General features: G+C 44.4%; 1 protein-coding gene across 2 annotated transcripts in view; it reads right to left on the reverse strand.

The window, feature by feature from the left end:
- Positions 1-22,531, reverse strand: part of SHISA9 (shisa family member 9) — a 263,802-nt gene that overhangs the window by 137,270 nt on the left and 104,001 nt on the right. The gene's annotated exons all lie outside the window — the stretch shown is intronic.

Raw genomic sequence — 22,531 nt, forward strand, 5'->3', positions numbered from 1 at the left:
ATTCTCCCACTTCTTCCTGATAATGCTAGAGGTTAACCAGCCCAGAAAAAGAAATCTTGGTTGCATTCGATTACCCCTTTCCCACCCTAATTAGGTAATGCCTGTATTGCACTCACGCTGTGCTCAGCGGTCCTCTAAGTGCACCATGTATACGGATTCATCTGATCCTCAGCCACGACAGTATGAGGCGGAAGGTCCATTCATAGATGGGGAAACTGAGGCTCAGAGAGGTGATGTAACTGAACTAAGCCCACAGAGCACGTTAAGGAGCAGACCCTGGGACTGAACTAAGGCAACCTGGTTCCAGAGCCATGCTATTTGTCACCCATTAAATTTTGATCTAGTCTTCTCCTGATCTGTTGTATGGGTCCCTCCCCAGATCTAACAATGGTCCACATGTCGGGCTTTGATGTCTATAGGTGATTCCAACAGAGATGGGCCAACACAGACGCTACTGGCCAAGGGAAGTGGATTTAGACAGTTGACTTGTGTTCATACCCCCAGATTAAGTGATCGGACCCTTCTGCAGATGAAGCCTCGTTTGCCTCCACCCTGGAAAATGCACTTCTCTCCTTCTCCTGCCAACGCATCTTCGAACAAAGTGAACATCCCCCAGCACACTTGCTGCCACTGAGCGCTAAGTAACGCACGCGGGATTTCCCTGATCTCCTGCTGTCCTCATCTGAAGAATTCCCGAGCTCAGCCCATTTAAGCATATGACCCCTACAAACTCATACATCCACTCTGCTGGCACTTCTTGAGCTCCTGCTGTGTCAGACCCTGAACTGTGCCCTGGGGAGTCCGTGCTGAGTCCTGGCCCCCACCCTAGAGCTACTAGAGCGATGATCTTCCGAGGGAGCCAGATCTGCAGCCCAAAAAGGACATTGGTGTCCCGAGCATCCTGAGAACCGCGTGTTGTGGCATCAGCAAGAGTTTGCGGATCTAGGCAGCAGCCCCCATGCCTTCCATGTAGCAAGGGCTCGCTGGTTGTCACCAAGGAGAGCTGGTAGTTTTTTAGCCATTCTCAGCTGAGCCCAAAGAAAAGGTTTTTCCTAAAAATGCCTGGGTTGAGTAACGAACAGCAGAACAGCAACTCTGCTGCAATCTTGGCTGTTCCAGTGACTTCTCTGCTGCCCAGGAATGTATTTCAGCATTCCTCTGGGTGGTGCATGGCCTCCGGAGCTCTGTGAAGGAAGCAGGTGGGTGGACATGGAGGGCGAATTTAGAATCTGCTCGGCTATTGTAAATCAGAGAGGGACGCTGCCTCATTCTTCAGTGGGTCCAACAAAGCGGCATTACAGTTCTCATGAAACTGTAATGAGGTTCAGGCTGGGAGTCAGGGCACCATCCTGTGACCATTACCAAGACTAAAGAAACAGAGGAACCAGGGCACAGAAACAGAGAGAGAGAGAGAGAGCCATTCATTCATTTATCCCCCAAATATTTAGGTGGGGCCTACTATGTGTTAGGCCTTATGCTAGATCTGGACAGTGAGCAGCAAAAATCAACATGGTCATTGCTTCCACTGAGCTTAAAGGAAACAGAACAGGGCAGGGAGGATATAGCTCAAGTGCTAAAGTACATGCTTAGCATGCACAAGGTCCTGGGTTCAATTCCCAGTACCTCCTTTAAAATAAATAAATAAACCTAATTACCGCCTCCCTAAAAAAAAAAAAAGATAAACAAAAGAAAATAAATTTAAAAAAAGATAAATGAACTTATTTACAAGATAGAAAGAGACTCACAGACATAGAAAACAAACTTATGGTTACCAGGGGGAGAAGGGATAAATTGGGAGCTTGAGATTTGCAGATACTAACTACTATATATAAAACAGATAAACAAGATTCTTGTGTATCGCACAGGGAACTCTATTCAATATCTTGTAGTAACCTCTAATGAAAAATATGAAAACGAATATATGTATGACTGAACTATTATGCTGTACACCAGAAACTGACACAACATTGCAAACTGACTATACTTCAATTTAAAAAAAAAAAAAAGGAAACAGAACAGCCTAGGGATTACACACACAGATTCGAGAACAAGGATGCCTGAGTTCTAATCCCAGTCCTATATACTTGCAGTGTGATCTTAGGTAAATCACTTACCTTCTGTGTGGCTCAGTGTCCTCATCTGTAAAATGGGCATAATCGTAGTGCCTACCTCATGAGATTGTTGTGTGGATAATATACATTAATATGAGTACAATGCTTAGAACACTGCCTGGCACAGAGAAAAAAATTCTAAAAGTGTGAGCTATGGTGATGATGAAGAGGGCCAAATTGGCGGGGGGGAAACTAATTAATTTAACAGTGAGACACAATGATGTGAACTTGCATCTGTGATCACTGGGACACTCTGAGACTACAGGGTAAAGGGATTCGATTTGGAGGTGTCAGGGAAAGATTCCCTAATGAAAAGCTATTTGAATGGACAGGTAAAAGCTAACTTGGGTTAGGCTAGAGAGAATAGCAAACCAGCGGGAGCAGCATGTGCAAAGGCCCTGTGGCAGGAGGGAACATGGACATTTCCAAGCACTAAAATGAGGTCTGCATGACTGGAAGACAGAGAGTAAGGGGAACATAGGTCAAAGATGGGGCTGGAGGTGAAGGCAGAGACCAGAAAGAGGCAGCCCATGTTGAAGACTTTTCTCTAAGCATTTGCCTCGAGGCAAGTCTAAACCCTCCCCCATACCAGGCAGTTCACTATTTGCCTTTTTAACAACCATCTCCAGAAGAGTTTCACAGAACCCCTTAGCAAAAATCCTACTGTTGCCCTGAAAATAAGTCAAACTTGTCAGCTATTTTTAAAAGGAGGTTATGATGGAAAGTTAAAGGCATACTCCTTGATTCTTCAATAAGAATTTCCGTGGCTGTGTGTGTAGTCAAATGACTTACAAGGCTCCTTGGTTCCCAGAAATATCGGGGAGTTTAAAATAGAACAAGTCATCATTTGCTGCTTAGGAAACTTTAGCATTACACAAAAAGGTGGAAGAATTAGGGAGTAACATTCATTGAAGGCCAACTGTGCCCCCAGCGCTAAGCCGAGTGTGGGCGCCACACAGGTGTTTCTTATGTGGTCCTCGCGCCAACCTGGTCAGGTAAAGATCATCACTGTCCCCTTTTACAGATGATAAAACTGAATCTCCTTAGATGGTCTGCCTAAGGCCAGTATTTAAACCCAAAGCCTGAGTCTCTAGTCTTTCTACTACCCTTGATTTGTGGTCAAGGTAAGGAAGAAAGACATGTGAGTGGGTGGTCATGTGAGCTGGTCCGCTCTCACTAAGGTGGCCAACCTTGCTGGTTTTCCTGGGACTGATTTTAACACTCAAAATCCCACATCCCAGGACACTCCCCAGTCCTAGGCAGACCAGCCTGGTTGCTCACCCCGCCTCCTCTGGTGCCAAAGCAGCCAGGGAAACCCTCTCAAGGCAGGCTCCTGAGCGCATTTCAAGCTGAGTTAATATTACTGGGCATGGAGGTGCTTTGTTGAATGGCAGGCTTCCAACACCCCTGAGCCCCGATCAAATTAAAACATACAAAAGCAGGTGAAAACAAAGAATTTTAAGAGCTGATGGCATATAGAGTGACCATGTTTTCCAAACTCACGAACAGAACCATTTATTCAGTCATCAGCCATCTGTTGAACTCGGACTAATTGCCAGGTGCGGTTCTGTGTGCGAGGAACACGCAGCTCTAATTTCTGCTCTTGTGGAAGTTACAGGCTCAAGAAGCAAGACATCAAATTAAGCAAGCCTGTCTGCAGGCTAAACAATTCCAGGGGCCAAGATGGGCTTTAAAGAAGAGAAAGTAGGTGATGTGAAAGGGAGTGGCGGGGTGAGGAGGCCAGACGTCTCTGGCTGGGACTGTCACCTAGAGCCTCTTGGGCAGGTGACGCTTGACCTGAGAGGCAGACACGAAGCCACACCCAGTACCTGGAGGCAGAGCACTCCAGGCAGAAAGGAGAGCTGGTGCAAATGTCTGTCACTGAGGCAGGAAGGAGCTTGGCAGATGTAAGATCTGTGAGGAAAGATAAGGGAGGCTGAGCTCAGGGAGAGAGGGAGGGATCCGGCCAGGTGAAGACAGAGGTGATGGTGAGGAGTTCAGAGATTAATCCAGGCAACAAAACCTCTGGGGGGTGCCATCGTGGAATCATATGATCAATTTGCCTTTTTAAAATGAACACTTGGACTGCTATGTGGAGAATGGATTGTGAGGCACTAGAATGGTAGCAGAGAGACTCTGGTTGTAGCTCAAGTGACAAGTGATGGAAACATGGACCAGGGTTGGAGCAGTGGAGCAGAAAGGAAGTGATCAGCTAGAAAATACATCGTGGAGGTGGAATGCCAGCCCTCCATTGATGAAGGACTGGATGCGGGGAGTAGAGAGAGAAGGGGATCTTAAGAGAGTTCTGGATTCCTAACAGCTGTATCAACTTGAGCAACTCAATCCTCTGAGCCTCAGTTTCTCCAGCCATAAATGAGAATAACCATGTCCCCACTGAGGGTTGCTGGGAGGACCCCATACAGGCTTAACACAGGGCTCAGCCCACGTTAGCATCTCTTTTTTAAAAACCTGTTTCTCCATTAGTGTGCTTGAGGTTTGGCTGCCACTGGAAAAGAACTATATATGGCTAAAGAAGCTTAATCCAGGAAAATAGAAACGACTCTCCAGCAGCTTGGAGCCACGTGGATGTCTTGGTTGGGCTGGACTCGTCTGAACAGGGTTTTATACAGTGTCTGTCGGTCCGTTGTAATTTTGCCATTGATGAGGTTCAAGACTCGATTATTTGAGTGCAATTGGCAGCCTTAGGTATTTTAAGAGATGTGGCTGATTCATTCCTCAACAAGCAGGGTGGGACAAGGGAGGAATCTCTCCTAATAATGACTTTCTTCAGAGCTCTCCGAAGACGCAGCCCAGCAAAAGGTCTCTTTGGCCTGATTTCCTCCCTTCCTCACACATAATCTTTAATCATCCTCAGAGCCATACAGTTGGGGATGACACACTCACCAAGAGTTATTGCAGAAAAACTATTTCATTTCCACAGCCCAGAAGTATACTTAGAAAGGGGGAACGACCTCTAAATCACCAATGGAAGCGTCAAGCCCTGAGGGGACCGGCTTGTAATTTGGAGTTTTACACAGTATTGCTTGTTCCTTCTTTTCTTTTCTTGGGTTTATCCTTATTATTATTTTTAATGACTGGGGGACCTTCTAGCATCTGTGAGTAATTGAGGTTGGATGGGTCTTTCCTCAAAGACTTAGAGCTTGCAATGAGAAGTATTAAAAGTTGACAAATGCTTTAAAAAAAAATCACACACACACAAATTGGGTGGGAGCATGATGGAGGGCAAACTGGGCTGTGATGTACAGTGGTCCTCCCTCTGGAAATATGGACTCGCTTCCAAGGTCCACTTTTAATTTCTCCCTTGTTTGTCTAAGCCGGGCTGCCTTAGCACAATGGCTGCTCTTGCCAGTGAAGCAGAAGAGGGAGAAGGAAGGAGGAGAATGAAGAGGAGGGGAAGTAAGAAGAAGGAAAGAAAGGGGAGGGAAGGGGGGGAAGAAGAAAAGGTAGAAGAGGGAAAATCGCAGGCAGACAAGAAAGTGGGTAGTAAGAACTAATCACACAGAGAGTGAGCAACTTTTCTGAACCCAAAACTGGAGTGTGCTGGGCACCCAGTGGTAGCTACTGCAGGCGCTCAATACATACTCTGTGTTAAGCAGTCTTTAGAAGTGTCATCTCACTGAATCCACACAAACATCCTCTGAGACCGGAATTATTATTAACCCCATTTTTCAGATGGCAAAACTGAGACCCAAGTCACAGAGTTAAGGAGTGGTAAAGCAGAACCCCACAGTACATTAAATCATACTGCTTCTGTGCCTAGGGATTTACTCATGGGAGAGAAGTGGCAAAATATTTGAGGTTTCCCAGCAGGATCCTCCTTGGTGAACCTTTAAGAGATAGGATGTCACATGAAAAGAGCTTGAACTTAGATGCAGAAAGACTTAACCCTAATCTGTTACTAATTTGTTAAGTGACTAAAGAAAGACAGATGACATCCCCATGTTCTAGCTTCTCCATTTAGGTTCTGTGATAAGTTTTACTGTATTTTTTACCACAAGTGTCATAGACATTTACATAGAAAATTATAAAACTATGAGCAAGTATAAAAAAATAAAATGTATCCACAGTATCTCTATCCAAAGATTAACTCTAACATTTTGTTACATATCAATATGTCTATATCCGTATCTCTATCCATTTCACAAGGAGGATCATGTAATTCAATAAATCTTCTAGCCATGCTTTTGAAAAACTTCCCTGTACACCACAGACATCTCTCCATGTCAACAGTGACTCTACATCGTCATGATACAGTGTCCTAGTGTTTCATTTACCCAGCATCCCCTTTTGTGGGACACTCAGCTTGACACCTCCAAGCTGGTTTCCTTAGGATAAATTCCCAGAAGTTGTATCTCCTTTTTGAGAGGAAGATGCCTAACCTCTGCCCCTGGAGAGAGATGTGTAGGGACAAACGAGAAAACAAATACCAAACAGAAAGGATCACGAGTGGAGATACAGACGCTGAACGAAGCCGCAGAGAGGGCAGGTCTGACCCCCACGCCATCACCTCTCCTATCAGCGTTTCACACGGTGAGACTCACCCAGCAGCAGAAACTCAGTTGAGGGGTGGGAGGGTGAAGCCAGGACATTTTGACGGCACTGCCCCAGGAGGAAAGCAGCGGGAAGGAAAGAGGACTCATTATCCTTCCAGAGTTTTTCTTTTGTCTAATTTTCCCCTCTTGACAGGGAAGATTTAAGCTATGGATAGAGAAGACATTGGCGCTGTCAAGAGTGGTTCTTGTTTTAGTTACAACACACGCAGCTAGTCCCACTACCTCCTGCTCCCTCGCCACTGCCAGCGATCCATCCAGTGGGGGAAACAACAGAGAGGGCACGTTTTCCTCCCCAGAGTGTAAAGACTAAAGCCAGACTTGGCGGAATCCTCATAGCAAACCTGGAACAAAAGAAACAAAGTGATTACCTACTGAGAGCAGAGCGCACACCGACCTCTCAGTCACCTGGTCAACCTGCTTACTCTGCAGACTTAAAGGTGCGCCTTGACTCATCAGAAACAACACAGTTGTTAAGGAACAGGGCCATCCCAGAGCCAGGTATGCTGACTTCCAAGCAAGAGCAGTCTGGGACCACCCATCAATACTGTTTTCCTCCCCTGCGCTGTGAAACACTTTCATGACTCTTCAACTCATGCCTGGCAAAATACCAAGTAAACCCGCAAAGGCAACACACACACACATACACACTCCTAACTGGAAATTAGAATGGCTGCTCCAAGCTTTGGATTTGCCAATAATTCCTGGATAGTGCCTGCTGAGCCTGGAACAAAAAGCAGATTTCTTTTTCAGGTTACTTCTCCTTTTGAAGATTCCAGCACCTCCCACATAAGACCAGAAACGTTTGTTGAATGACTAAAGGGTTTAATGAATTGAATGACAGAATCACTCAATAAATAATAGGAGGAATGAAATATTAAATGAATGAGTGAATGTATTTAATTGAATAATTAATTCAGGTCTGACTGGCCTATTCAATGAAACCCACACATATTTGACCAATTAAACCTCATGACCTCCCTCTATCCACTGTGGAGTTCTCTTAAAGTCCAAAGCTCATCTTACAACAGAGTTTCCTTTCTAGACTCCAAGACCCATAAAGCACTTTTTAAAAGATGCTTTTAAGCCTATAAGCCATTTTCAATGGCTCAAAAAGCTTATTAGAAATTGCACACTCTAGAGATGCCTGGATTTGCTTTGGGTTATGTAAATGCCTGCCCTCTTTATCATGCTGATCAGAAGTTCTGAAGATCCCATCTGATTTTGAGTTATGCAAAATGAAAAAAAATCAAAGAAATTGCTTGTTGCTTCATCATCACACTTTGTTTGAGATATGCCATTTATCAAAACAACAGGGTTTGTGCGGGGAAAACAAATTTAAAAAGGAGTTATTTTGCACGCAGATGTTAGAGACACGCTACCTCAAAGCTGAGCCTACTAAATCCATCTCAAGAAATTCCTGGTGTGGGGGACTGTGCCCTGGGAAAGACTCACAAGGCTTGGTGGCACTCTAGGCTAACCACTAAGCAGGAATGCTGGACACTGACAATAACATGAGCCTTGGCTCCTGCTGGACAGAATTGGAATCCCACTGCCAGATGATGTAAAGCCATGCACTTTTCTCAGCTTCTCCGGGTTCCCGTATCCCTTTACACAAAGGAACATTGATAACTTCCACTTTACAGGGAGGTGGTGATGATCCAATGAGGTGATGCATTTCCAGCACTCAGCATAAGGTTTAGGACATAGTAATTGTTCAGTATGCTTTAGCAATTTTACTATTAAATATTAGTCTTGTTAAACTCATAAGATTGTGTGAGCCTCAGGTGAGATAAAGGTTCTAAAGAATCTAGCACAGATTCTGGCACTCAGGAGGTACTTGATACGCGTTCATTTCTTGTTACTTTTCCCAGATGGCCCTATTGGGGATCTTCTGCATTTATTCTTTTTCTAAAAGGGCAAAACCGTTATGCAGTGAACATCCAGGCACCCTCCAGAAAGCCACTATCACCAAGCTAATCCCCACGGCCCTGGGTAGGCCAACAGACTGCAAACCTCTCTCTGTTGCCTAAGTTCCTTTAAAACAAAAACTGCACACCTGCCACAATCTGGGGCTGGATACATCCCAGCATTGGGAGACACAGCTGGAGGCCCTGACCCTGACCCCAAAGGCTCCAAGAAGTTTTTCTGATTTTCCCCCACAATGGATGAGATACCATGGACTGAGGGTCTGACTGATGGAGGGCCAGGGAGCTCGCTGGCCAGCGGCAAGGAATGAGCTGGCTCCTGTCTTCCCGTGGTGGGAAGAAGGGGCAGAGAAGGAGTTATCCAAGCTTTAAGGAAATGCCAGAGTAAGTCGGGAAACACTGCTCCCAGAGGCATTAAATCAAGGCAAGTCTGAAGAGTTGGGAATTGGGGAGATCCCCATGGATTAAACTTGTAGCCTTCTGCAGTTTACCTTTCTGAAAAATACCTAGCTAGACCCACTGGAGAGAGAACCACACATGAGCCATCATCTTCAACGTTAATACTGGTTGTCAGGTTTCTTTTCGGGGCACAGTAGTGTGTTGGAGGAGTACAGGGTGTAATGAAAACATGGAGCAGGAGAAGTTACTCTAACCCAGAGGGTCCAGGGAGATATCCTGGCTGAAATGATGCTGTAACTGAAGCATGAAGGATGAGCGGGAATTATACAGGTGAAGTAGCAGTGTGTGTTTTAGGCAGAGGAACTGATGGTATCAAAGACTTAAAGGTGAAAAAAGACTAAACTGTCTAAGGAACTGAAAAAGTTCATGATTGCTGGATTAGAAAATGTGAGGGAGGAGGGAAGTGAGAAGTCAAAATAGACCAGGGCCAGATCAGATAGGGTGTTGGAGATTATGGTAAGGAGTTTAACTTTGCTTGTTAGAGCAATAGGGAGCCATGGAGGGCTTTAGGCAGGAGGAGGCGCAGTGAAATTCCCTTTTATGAAGTATGCCCTAGCTGCCTCATCGGGAATATTAGTTTAACTAACACCTTCTCTGAGCTCTTTTCTGGAAGATGAGAAAAGAGGACTGATGATATGAAATCATAGCAAGAATCCATCCCGGCTCCCACCACGGCAGGCCCAACAAACGCTCTGTGTCACGTAGCCCCCAAATGGTCTAGAAACTCCACTCTCTGGGAGCCTGAATCCCATATCCTGAACGCCTCTCACACTTACAAGCAGCTCAAGAATCCTTTGTCAGCTCAAGAGGATCTGAATTTAGGTTCAGAAAACACAGGCTCCTTCAATAAGGTCCCTTCTAGTTCAAACGTACTGTGATTCTATGTTCGTCTTGGACACGAGACTTTGTACAATACACAGCCACAGCAGAAAACTTGCCTCTTCCCGGGAAAGGGGTGGGGGGAGGGGGTAAGTAGGTAGCTCTCTGTCTTACATCAGCATCACCTCCAGACCACAGCTTCTTGCTGATGTCTGATTAATATGCCATCACGCTGGAGAAAATTAATGGGTTTTGATGGCTATTTGGGGCTTGCCTCCTCCATTCCACTGTGAGACAGTTACAGGATTTAAACAAACATTGACATCGAATAAATCTGTGCTCTGCACACTCGTTGGAAGGTCTGACTTACTAGGCCTGACCGACTTGAAATTTGGATTGAATTCAAAACCATGACGTGGCCTGGCTGATCAGGGAAGACAAGCCGCAGCTGGGGCAACGACAAACCCCTTCCTTTCCAGGGCGCCGTGGGACCTCTCCCACAGGGCAGCTGCACAGAAGTTCCCCAGTCACTCTCTATCCCGTTATCCAGCTTTATTTTCTCCCCAGGACTTATCTGGGTCTAAAATGATCTCATTTATGTCTTTGTTTACTGATGATAAATCCGTAGACCGAAGCTCTGCAGGAGATTTACAGCTTATCATTTGTGACCCTAGCGTTTTCAACAGAGCCAGGCACATAGCAGATGCTCAATAAATATTTCTTGGTTGAACAAGGGAGTGAATGGCCTTTCATTACTCATCTCACATCCATGGACCATGCTATGGACCGAGGCAGTGTGGTGTAATGGTGAGTGGTACAGGATCTGGAGGCAGAACTCCAGCAGTGAAATCCTTGTTCTGCCATTAACACTGTCCCTGGGCAAACTGCTTATCTGTCTGCACCTGTAAAATGGGTTAACAACACTCACCTTAGAGTGAGCATTCAATGAGATAACAGATGTAAGGTACAGACAACAGCACCTCGCAACTACCTAATCACCACTGGCTACTATTAACTTATTTTCCTATGGACTCACCATTTTGACTTAAATACATTTGTCAGACTTTAAATTTCTCCCACTAATTTTAACAAACGTGTTGAATCTCTATAAGAACCCTGTGAGGTATGTACTATTATTAGCCCCATCTTACAGATCAGGAGACTGAGGCACAAGGAACTGGCATGAGGTCCCAGAGTTAGAAACCACAGAGCAGGGTTCAAACAGGGAGAATCTACATGCTTAACTACCAACTGCTCTGCCCCGGGCAATACTCACATGGCCTTTCAAATAAAGACTGTAAGTTTCAACAGAACTATTTATTTTCATTTGACTCTAGATGGTGGAAAGTTTCAAACTCACAAAAAGTGGAGAGAATACTATTTTAAGTGGTCCCTAGGCTGCCATCGTAGAATTATCCTGAGAACCATCAGTGACTCTTTCTTCACATGCTGGAAAATTGCATGAGTTCATTTAATCCCCCCAACAACATAACAAGGACCCCTCTCACTTCTGGACCTTCATATATGCACACTGTTGCCTCTGCAGGGAATCCTCCTGTAACCCCTTCCTCTGCTGTATCTTGCTTACCTTCCGGTCTCAGCCCCAAAGCTTCCTGGGGACATTTTCCCTTGAAGTCCTCTCTTTGCATTGCAACCACAGGCCTTATATGAAGGCCATTGGCCCAACGCCCCTAGTGTCTAAGGTCTATATTCTTTTCATTCACTCCCATACAGGCAACACCTACTTCAGGGCCAGCACTTAATAGACACTCAGCAAACATGTTTTGTAAAAGTCATCATTTGATGCATGAGAAAACCAAGGTTCAGAGAGGTTTAGTAACTTGCCCAAGGTCAGACAGCCAGTGAACAGCAGGGCTGAGATTCCAACCTGTGTATTTCTGGATCCAAGTTCTTTCTACCACACAGATACCCACAAATGCGACGTTGATTTGACTGTTGCCTGTCAGAAATCAGGGGACTAAACCAGACTTCCTCTAGGACCCCTGCCCTCAGCAGGATTTTTAGATTCCATCTCGTGAAACCGATCACAGGTTAAGTCTGCAAAATCCCATGGGCCAGTTTCCGAGCAGAATTTAAATAAGGCCCTGTCCTATAGCTTGGGGACCACAAACACATATTTCTTTGGCCAGGCTAAGTTCAGGAGTATGATGCCAAAAATATATACTTTTTATAGTCTAGAAGGATACAAGCTAGGTAGACGAGTAAGGATGGGGGAAGGCACGATGAAATGAAGCAGAGAAGCAAGCCTCATGCTGCTAGATCACAGAGGGACAGAGTTGGGTTCCACTGGGAGGGACACCAAGGGGGCTTCCTGGAGGAGAGAGATTTGGGGCTGGACCTTGAAGGATCAATTAGTAAAATTTCAGTGAGTTTAAGTTAATAAGGCATTCTTGGCGGAGAGAAAAGCAAAAGCCCTAAACTGTAATGTGCATGGACCACGGAGCATCTGTTCAAGGAGAGGTGCGGGGCTGTTGGGATGGTGCGTTCAGACAAAGGAGGCTGAACCTCCTGCTGCAAATAGAGAGATGTCAACGCGGGGTGCTCAGAGAAACACGGCACATCTTATTTAAAGTCCAACTCAGGAGTCACAGAGCAACTACAAAAGCCCCCGTGATAAGTGTGTATCTTTTAATCTCAAATTCCTAACTTATCCCTCCCCTCCTTTCCCTTTTGGTAACCATAAGTTCATTTTCTATGTCGGATGCAATGGATGGACCCACTTCCCAGTCAGACCCATTAAATCCTCCCAAGAGAGCCTCCATTCTTCCGTCTATACCACCCCCAGTCCCATAATGTCTAGATAATGATGCCCAGGTAATGAAAACCATATGATGAAGCTGGAACTCCCTCCATCATCCTGGGTCCTTGAACAACTGCATGGAGCAGAGTATCCCATCTCTGCTTCCAATCTCCAACTGCTGTCTAGGAACACATAACTGGACTTTATTTGAACACAAAATGAAGTTCTGTTTTATTAAGTCCCTGAGATCCCGGGGTTCATCTGATCTGAAAGTTAGTACGACCTTAAGCAAAATACCCCTCAAGTTAGTTTACTCCACAAATAATTTTTAAACATCAACTCTGCACCAGGGATGCTTTGAGGCATTAGTGATGCGGTGGTGAACACAGAGAAGGGCACTGCTTTTATGAAATTAAGTGGGAAGAGACAGACTGCAAGTAAGTAAGCAAGTGAGATCGTTTTAGACCATGATAAGAGCTGTAAAGAAAATAAAATAAGATGATGTAACTAGAGAGGAGAGAACAGGGCGCTGAACCCTAAACTGGGCAGCCATTTCCCTCTGCTTTTTTTTTCTGAAACAGAAAACCCTGTTTGGGCAGCCAGATGCATTCTAGACACTACAGGACCACAGAACTTCCAAAAAGGGGTGGCTCTTGATCCCCTTCATCAAAAAATTGAGCATCCAACTCAGTGGAAGCCAAATGATCTTGTCTTGGTAAGACTTTGATCAGAATAACTAAGACATTCACTCGGTGTCTGGTCAGATGTTTACAAAGAGTGTCTACAGCCCTCTAAGCTGAGTTTGGCTCAGCTCTGTTTTGTCCTATAAATTGCTATTGTATTTCCCATTAATTACAGTCAAAGCAAATCTGCCATTTCGTTAATCCTATATACTAGCCCCCAAAGGAACAGATTCTGTCAATGAGCAGAAGGCAATCACCAGGGTGGTATTAGAATTTTCCAAGGAGCAGGTAGGAGCCCCTTTCAGATGCTGGTCAATGTGAACATGGTCACAGGGTGAGGTGGATGTGGCAACTGGTCCAAGACTCCCAGTTTTCTTTATGGCTTGAGTTCAAACTGTGTTCTGCAAGCCTTCCACCCAGCATAACACGGAAAAGCGTGGTAGTCACACCAGTTATTAAAATACAGATATGCTTCCATACCTGTTGGGTATGGAAGCTGGCCTGAGATCCCTGAATATCCACCTGATTATCCCAATGCTATAACCACTCTGTCAGAGTCCCCTAGACCTTCTCCCAATCCAGAAGCCAGAAGCTCAACCCAGGCATCTGGGGAGGGGTTGAGAGAGAGCTCCAACATCTTGTTGATTGGCTGATGTTCGTGTCAGAACCTGTGCTAAATATTCTTGATATTACCCCTGGAACTGCATCAGAATCTCCAGGGAATCTGTTCAAAATGCAGATTCCTGAGTCCCACCAAACACATCCTGGGCTGGAATCTGTGGAGGTGAAGGCCAGCAACTGGGATTTTATCAAGCTCCCTCAGCCCACCTCATGCACTCTAAAACTTAAGAACTGCTAGTCTAGGCACTGCGTTGACATTTTGCTAAAATGCAGGAGACCCGGGGTTATGCATTCATTTGATCTGATCAGTGATTTGGAAACTTGATCAGAGCCTTCCTTAACACAGATTCTTCATCAGGATTTCAGAACACAAAACAAATCAGAGTGGCGCTGCCTAGAGCCCCTTGTTCGCAAGCCCAAGCCGCGGGATGGCTGGCGAAGGTAGAGCGCGTGTGCCACGGAAGCCACGCCTGAGGCTGCCTGGCTCGGACAGGGGATAGAACAGCCAAAGACAGCACAGGGTCTGAGGCTGGAGGATGGGAGGATCCACGCAGGTTGCAAAGTCTGATGATGACAGAGCAGAGAGCCAGGGATCGGCCAAGCCCAGGATCCTAAATCTGGATCAGCCCTGATTGAGAGCTGGAGCCCCAGGCACAAAGGGACACAGGGTGTGAGACAGAGAGACTAACAGGAGATCAGTTTGGCCAAATAAGCAAGCTCCATTTGGCCAGAGAGGAAATGATGAGGAAGAGAACTTCTTTGGGGGATCCTGGACTGCTCTTGTGGACAGCTACAGAACTCTGATAAAGTACAGCTGTGAGCTGTTGGGAGAAGATGTGTGTTTGTTCAATGCTGCATGCCGAGTACCTAGACCAGTACTTGCATAGAGGCTGCCCGGAACAACAGTCGTTTTCTGGGTGGATGGAAGGAAGGAAGGATAGATAGATAGATGGATGGATGGATGAACGGATGGACGGATTGATGGATGGATGAAGGGTTTTGTATCTGCAACAGGACCCTTGTTACTCGCCTCTGGCGATCTGGGGTCACTGGGGTGAGATCCAGGATCCCACACTTGCTCCCCACTCCAAATGCCAGGAAAGTCAGGTTTTCTCTAGGAAAAAAAAAAAAGACTTGCGAAGCTCAGTAGGGCACCTGAAGACAATGTTTGCTTATGAGTCTTTAAAAATCGTATGTTTGTTATTCACTTTCACCAAAAACCTACCTCTAGGAGTCCTCAGGCCTCAGCACAAGGAAAAGAAGGAGGAAAAAGGCTTTTCTTTACTGAGTGACTCTTCAATATTCTTAATTCAAAAATTCTATTGCGATGTTTTATGCATCAGACACTGTGCAAGGCACTGGTGATGGAGCAGGGGCTAAAAATGGGCCAGATCCTTCTCTCTTGAAGTTTATATTCTAATGAGGGAGTCAGGCCATAAACATGAAAACATGCAAATGAATGAGATCATTTGGAATGTGATCAATGCTATAAAAAATTTAAATAGGGATATTCAAAAGAAAGAGACTAGCAGGGCAGGAAGCTTTTTAGAAAAAGGAGACCATTTCTAGAAATGGCATTTGAGCTGAAGTTGGAATGACAAGAAGATACCAACATTAGAAACATTACAAACATTAGAGAGAATAGCAAACCAGGCAGCAGCACTAACAACAAGTGCAAAGGCCCTGGGGTGAAGACAAGTGTCATGTGTTAAAGGAATAGAAAGGAGGCCTGTGTGATTGGAACTGAGTAGTACAGACAGAGGAAGATGAGTAAGAAAAAGAGGCAGAGACCAGTCGAGCACAGTGAGGATTATGCAGGTAGGTGGTTTGATGCTCTGATTTGGTTTTGAAGGATAACTCTGACTGTTGTGTGGCAAACGGACTGTAAAGGGAGCCAGACTGGAATCAGAAAGCCGGGTAGGAGGCTATGGCAATCCACCAGCAGGGAGATGACTTGGACCAAGATGATGCCAAGAAGCAGAGAGATTCGGGACACATTAGGGAAGTGGAATTGACAGGACTCAAAGGAGAAAGGAATTAAGCAGATCAAGGGATGATGAAAAATGGCTTCTCGTTCCCACTTTTCAGATAAGGAGACTGAGGTCCAGGTCACGGGGCTGGAGACTATCAGGGGGCCAGCATCTGAAACCAAGTCTGTGTGGCTCTAGGGCCCCCACGTTCTTTCCAACCTTCTTTCCTTTTATGGAGCTTTTATCCTTGCGGTCACTGCCAAAGAACAGGTGTGTGGGGTTTGTGCTTTCCCTGTGTGCCAGCTCTCCTCATTTGGGGAGGAAAAATGAACCTCGCACTAGTTAATGCCATGCTGCTTATTGATTTAGGCAAATGCCTGGCAGCTCCAATTCATCTTCCAAAGGGTAATGTAATAAGAGCCTGGATTATACGGTAGCTTTCCCTGGGCTCTCAACATGCCACCCTCCTTAGTATCACAATCTTCTCGAAGAGTTATAGAAATAAACAAACCCATGGCAGTGACACAGTGGCCAGGCATGTCTTTTTCCAAATAAGGAAGCTGGAGGTGGAGGTCCTCTTGTCCTAGTCACTTAGCCTCTCTGAGCCTTAAAGTTCCTTATCTGAAAAATGGGGTAATAGTCCCTGTCCTGTCAATCCTGGAAAGTTCAAGTAAAATTGTATAGGATGCTGTATGTCATTTGTGAACTGAAATATATACCATTATGATGAATATTATAAATTGTTTAGTATTAAATGAGAGGAGGTACAGAGAGCCATTGAGTGATTCAGTAAGTATTTATGGAGCCTCTACTGTGTGCCAGACACTAGTAATTCAGTGGTGAGTAAATTAGACATGACCTGTGGTCCTCTGACTCCATGAAGCTTATAAGTCAAGTTGGGGAGAAAATTAATAAATGATCACAGCTGCAAATATACAATTTCACACTGTCAGTACATGCATTTAAGGAAACATGCAGGGTAACTGACTATACTTCAATAAAAATAAAGTTAAAGGAAAAGACCCCACACAGGGTGATATTAAACCCCAGAGAGGGTGTCCCAGGAAAAATGATGGAGCTGAATTCTGAAGGATGCAACAGAATAAACTATGAGATGGACAACTGTGGGGAAGGATGAGAGCATTTCAGTCAGAAGGAATAGCATTTGCAAAGATCCTGAGGCAAGAAGGAGTATGGAGCACATTGGAAGACCTGAAAAAAAAACAGGGTAGTTGGAACAGAGTGAACAAGAATGAGAGGACTCAACAAGATGAGGCTAGAGTGGGAACAGGGGGCTATCTTATGCAGGACCTTGTGTACGATATCCTAGTTGCTCTTGAAGGAAATAGAAGAAAGGGACAGAGATGAAGAAAAGAAAGCAAATTACAGATAATTAAACAGACTAGTGTAATACCACGTGGAATTTCTAACTGGGGACTGGAATAAGGATACTGTAGGACACAGAGAAGGGGTTTCTGACCCAGCTGGGAGGACTATAATGGGTGTAGAGGATGAGGAAGACTCTGAGAGAGGCTGCCACCTGAGTTCTTGATTGGAGGGTATTTGGGAGCTAGAGAGATAGCTGAGGCAAGAAAGGGCATTCAGGTAGAGGGAACCAAGTAGGCAGAATACAGCACTACGTGATGCATTCAGGGGCCTGCAGATAGGTCAGTAGGATGAGGATGGAGAGGGCATAGGAGCAAAGAAAGAAACTGGTGATGTAGTCAGGGCCCAAATTCTGAACAGCACCTGATGCTTATGAAGGGCTCTACATAAGGAAGTTCAGTTTGCAGGGAATGGTTAAGACATTTGAGAGAAGTCAGTGAGAGAAATAGATATACATGCATATAAAGATCTAGGGTCAAGACAGGGAAAGGCTGGACGTGAGAAGACAAGTTAGGAGGCTGCTTCTGGAGTTCAGGCAAGAGATGGGGCATGGAGCCATGAGGATAATACTGTGGATGGGAGGAGATGCTGGCAGGCAGGGACCCTGGGGTTCAAGCTCCCAGCTCAAATTTTTGCCCAAACTCCTATGAGAAGACTTCATCTCTGCCCCATTCTCTCACCAGCATCCTACCCAGAACCTCAGCCTTCAAGACTCAGCTATAACTTGCATCCTCCTTTGCTGCTGCCCACCCCCCAATCTTGGTCAGATGTTCTGCAAAACCAACACTGCTGATGCCTGTTATGTAACACTGTTGTTTCTATCTTATGAGCACTAAGAAGGAAAAAAAAGTCTGCTTGACAAGTAATTTTGTATGTAAAAAAACAATCTGCCAGAGGCTTGGGAAAATATACCTGCAGTTCCTGCACACACTGGCAGGTACACCTGCTTGCCTCATGACTACTCTGCCTTCAGACATCCTGGAAGGAGAGCATGATCGCACAAGAGAGGTAAAAACGCCCTTTCCCACTTCAGGACCTGAGAACAACATTTTGAAGTTTAACATTGTGTGTGTGTGTGTGTGTGTGTGTGTGTGTGTGTGTGTGTGTGTGTGTTTCATTGTTCTCTGCTTTCCTTTTCCTTATAAAATTGCACTGAGGAAAACGTTTGATTTCTCAACTGCAAAGTGAGGATAACAGTCACTGGTGAGAATAAAATGAAATAATGCATATAAATAGTGCTTACATGATACCTGGAATATAGTAGGCATTTGTGAAAGGGTGTTTTTGAGCTGCCTTTTAGTGAGGGCTTACTCGGTTGCCAGGCTCTGTGCTAATGGCTTTACCTGCATTTTAACATTTAATACTGAGGTGCTGTCCGTGGTCCTGAATTGTCTTCGCCAGGTGGGGCTTTTTCCTCCTAATCCCGGGAAGCTGATTGTGAGACCCTATCCACCATCTCCCAGGAATTCCTAAGCATATGACTTTCAGAAGACATAATTTTAAGTCTTTTTTTTAAAAATCAACTTCATTGGTTATGATTTACATACTTAAATACACCCTTTTTAATTGTACATTTGATGGCTTTTGACAAATGTATGTACCAGTTTAACTAACCATCAAGATACAGAACAGTTCCCTTATCACTTGGGATCCATCTTAATAAATCCCCCAACCACCGGCCACAGAAAAACACTTTATTTGCCTTTAGTCACTAGAGATTTTATTGTCAATTCTAGACTTTCTATATGTAAAAATATATAGTATGTATTCGTTTATAGTCTGCCTTCTTTCTCTCAGCATATTTTTTTGAATTCATCCATATTAATGAATATATCAGCAGTTTATTCATTTATGTTGTTATGTAACATCCCACAAGTAGTTTGCTTATTTACCTATAGATGGATTTTTGGGTTGTTTCCAGTTTAGAGCTATTTTGAATAAAGCTACTATGAATACTGGTGTACAAATCTTTGCATGGACACATTTACATGAATCTTGAATAAAAACCTAGGATTAAAATTGATGAGCCATGTGGTAAGTGTAGATGTAACTTTTTAAAAAAACTGCCAAACTCTTTCCTGTTTTTATACCTGCAATGTATGAGAATTCTAGTTGCTCCATATTTTCCCCATCACTCAATATTGTCACTCTTTTTAATTTAAGCCATTCCTTTGGGTGATAGCTATCTGATTATGGTTTTAATTTGCATTTCCCTGATGACTAATAATGTTGAGCATCCATTCATGTGCTTAGCAATCAATCATTTGTATATTTTCTATGGTGAGTTGTCTGTTCAAATCTTTGCCCTTTTAAATACGATTCTAATGCTATCAACAAATCCAAGATCTTTATGGTAGAAGTTATTTAACCTGAGACTAACAGGAAGACATAATCAGCCTCAGGATAACATGGTCCACAAGAATGTCTCCTTTCACTCTGAATTATTGAGCTCTTTGGACTAACAGCTATTGCCAACTTGGGAGTCTGGGTGTAGATAGACCACAGAGAGGTAGGTAGATTGGTATGATGGGAAGGATCTGTCTTGCTATCTCAAATCAACCCCTTATTCACTGGTTGGCCCCACGTAAGTCGCTTAACCACTATAATTCTCATCTCAGTTACCTACAAAATGCGACCTACCCTACAAGTGGTGGGAAGACTGAAGCCAGTATGCATAAGGTGTCAGTTGCATAGTAGATACTCAAGATACAAAGCTGTTAGTTCTATCTTAAACGTATCAGTTATAGGTTGCCACAAAAATGCTGCTTTAAAAGCCATTCTCTCTATGAATCACTATATTGTACACCTGTAACTTATATTGTACATCAACTATACTTCAATGTAAAAAAAAATCATCCCTCCAAATACTGCAGTTTTTTTTTTTTTTCAAAATGTGTTTATTTAGGTCCCAAGTCTGTGATCAACGACTTAAATGAGGACCATCCAGCCATCCCTTCTGGTCTCAGGGTAGCTCATTCACATGTCTAGGATTGGCTGACTGTTGACTAATTTAAGATAATCTCAGATAGGGTTACGAGATGTCCCAGCTCTGTTTTACACATCTCTCATCCTCTAGAAGGCTAGTCTGGGCATGGCCTCTGGGCAATGGCAGAGGTACAAGAGAGCAAGCAGAAACACACAAGGACACTTCAGCTCCAGGCTCAGAACTGCAGAGTAACTTCTACCATATTCTATGGGTCAAAGCAAATCACAGGCCAGTCCAAATTCAAGAGGTGGGAAAACAGCTCCACCTCTTTGGTGACAGAAACTGCAAAGTCATCATGGAAAAGAGTATGTATCAAGGGAGGCTGAAGAATTGGGTCTATCATGACTATCTGCCACACAAAACAATCTCCAAGAGGACTCGAAAGACGAACTTAAATTACTTCCTGCTCTCATAGCCCACTAATCCTGGACTGAGGCTGAATATCTATGATCCAATTCCCCTCATCCCAGAAAAAAAGAACATTCCAGTGACCTGACCTCTGAAAGATGTGAGTCAGTGTCACTGTTCATCATCAAGTCTAACAGGATCAGGAGGTGAAACAGAAACTGAGAAGTTGGGTCATTTGTAAGGAGATGCTCATGGTACTCACTGCCTCTACCCACCACCAACTCCATTTCTCTGTGTTCCCCTCTATCCTGCTAAATGGGCTAGATTTCAAGGAGCCAAGCAGACTACTTCTGTGCTTGGGGGAGGTGAAGGCTCTTGGCCTCAGAGAGAGGTATTTAACAAGACTCCACCACTTTATCAGCCATGAGCTAAGCCACCTTGGACTTGAATACTGAGAGCCGTGGAGGCATACTGGAGCAACCTGAGAAGACCTGCTGTGTTATGGACACCTACTAGGTAGTCTGAGCAAGTCACAGTGACCATTACTGTTGGCCTCCCCATCTATAGACACATCAGTGGGCTCCTGACAGTTTATTTACACAACAGAACAGCAACACCCCCATGCCTGAGTTGGTTGTTTAAAATGTAAATTAGCCCCTGATCCAAACTGGGTCAGAATCCTTCCTTTAGAATTTTAATTTGACGTAGTTACTCCTTCTGGTGGCTGGCTCTGTAATAGTTCGGGAAGTGTGGGGTTGGCAGATTCTGCCCACTATGAAAATCACGTGGATCAGAAAAGCAGAGAAAGAAAGGTTTCAGGAAAAGAAAACAGTAAAAGAGCAGTAGAGAAAATCTAAATGGCTTCCAAATCCCTGGTTTGGGTAACTTCTTATAGTGGAATTTTGCGGGGGGGGGGGGGGAGTTGCCCATCTAATAGTCATTCTTCCTTATTCAAGTCCTAATACTTCGAATTTCCCATGGAGAACCATCCTTCTCCCACTCTCAGTCCAGGTCTCTTTGCATAAGAGCTGGCTATATCCTAATTCCAGGGGAGGGTATGACATCCACGCCTGACCAGATACGAGCGTTCCATCTCTCTGGCCACAGTTGTAAATTTCAAGGATGAGACTCTAACCCAGTTACAGCCAGTAAATCTCAGGATTTAGGCAGATGAGACTGGATGAAAGCAGCACCCTCTCTTTTCCACCAGGCTTGAAGCTGTATGGATGTGAGCCAGGAACTGCTGGCCGCCATCTTGCCACCGCTAGGATAAAGCCCACTTGAAAATAGAGCCAACACAGCAGAAGGGAGGGCTGAGACACAAAATCTACGTCCTGGTGATACAGCACAGCTTTAGGTCCTTGATTCAGCTGTGACTGAAAGAAGTCTTCAGGGAACTTTTTAGTTACAAGCCAATAAACTTTTTCTTATCTTAACAAGTGTGAGCTGAGTCTACTGTTTCTTACAACTATAGGTCATAGCTATGACTTGAGTGAAGCCAAGTTACATTCCTGTCCACGAGAGATCCAATGGAATTCTAACAAATCCCTCTTTCTTTTCTACCTATGAAGCTCTAGTATTTTCTCTAAGAATCAAGAGTCACAATTCAGCTCTTTCTATTTTTTATCATATGAGGATGAAGAGTGAGGATTGAGGGCACTCTAATATTTACTCTGTGCTCTGCCCTGTGCCAGACTCTTTATCTCATTATACAGTCACTTCTGCTACCATACAACATACGTATTCCTAAAATTCACTGCACCACTGAAAAGTGTACAATAAAAACTACAAGCTCTATGGGGGAAAGAGGTTGGGCACGACCCTCAAAAACTTCAGCAACACATAAAAAACATGGAAAAACGGTAGCACAGTTTTACACATATTAAAT

The sequence above is a fragment of the Camelus ferus genome, chromosome 18 (genome assembly GCF_009834535.1).
Source record: "Camelus ferus isolate YT-003-E chromosome 18, BCGSAC_Cfer_1.0, whole genome shotgun sequence".
In the NCBI taxonomy this organism is placed as follows: Eukaryota; Metazoa; Chordata; class Mammalia; order Artiodactyla; family Camelidae; genus Camelus; species Camelus ferus.